The sequence below is a fragment of the Echinops telfairi genome, unplaced genomic scaffold (assembly GCF_000313985.2).
Source record: "Echinops telfairi isolate 266 unplaced genomic scaffold, ASM31398v2 ScPeMD7_7419;HRSCAF=8457, whole genome shotgun sequence".
Taxonomy (NCBI): Eukaryota; Metazoa; Chordata; class Mammalia; order Afrosoricida; family Tenrecidae; genus Echinops; species Echinops telfairi.
This window is the reverse complement of record NW_022111319.1, coordinates 2723751-2724266: the sequence shown is the minus strand read 5'-3', so window position 1 is coordinate 2724266 and position 516 is coordinate 2723751. Positions and strand designations below refer to the sequence as shown.

The 516-nt window shown below is 40.7% G+C and overlaps 1 pseudogene; it reads right to left on the bottom strand.

The window, feature by feature from the left end:
* The window catches only part of LOC101662074, a 1472-nt pseudogene extending 1263 nt beyond the window's left edge, over nucleotides 1-209 (bottom strand).
* Between the last annotated feature and the right edge of the window lie 307 nt (nucleotides 210-516).

Here is a 516-nt window from a genome sequence, read left to right as displayed (position 1 = left end):
ATACACACAAGAAGGGCAAAAAAATCCTTTTTTTTCATTCCAATATATGACTTCCGTGCAACTTTTGCATAAACAATAAGTGTGTTTTGATCCTCTTGCTCTTTTAAATAATTTCATATCTCTTCCCTAGTGAGTTATTTAGTTTGAGGCTGTTCACCAAATTTCCCTATCACAACAGGCACCATCTTCCACAAACTCTTACCAAAACTCCAACCTCATGATATTGCCCCCAATACTTTCCCTGGTCCCTCTCCCGCCATTCCCTTTTTCCTCCCTCCTCCAGTCCACTCCCACCACCCTCTGTCTGCCACCATGAAGAGCCAGATGCCTCAAGCCTGCACAGTTAGGGATCCCGCTTGCTGCCTTTCCCTGGAAACCTCGAAGTTCATTTTTTTCAGAGATAAATATTGCCACTCCTTTTTTGATTGCCATTAGCTTGATATATTTTCCCCATACTTTTATTTTTAGTTCATTTTGTCTTCATGTCTAAGCAATGTTTCTTGTAAACAGCATATC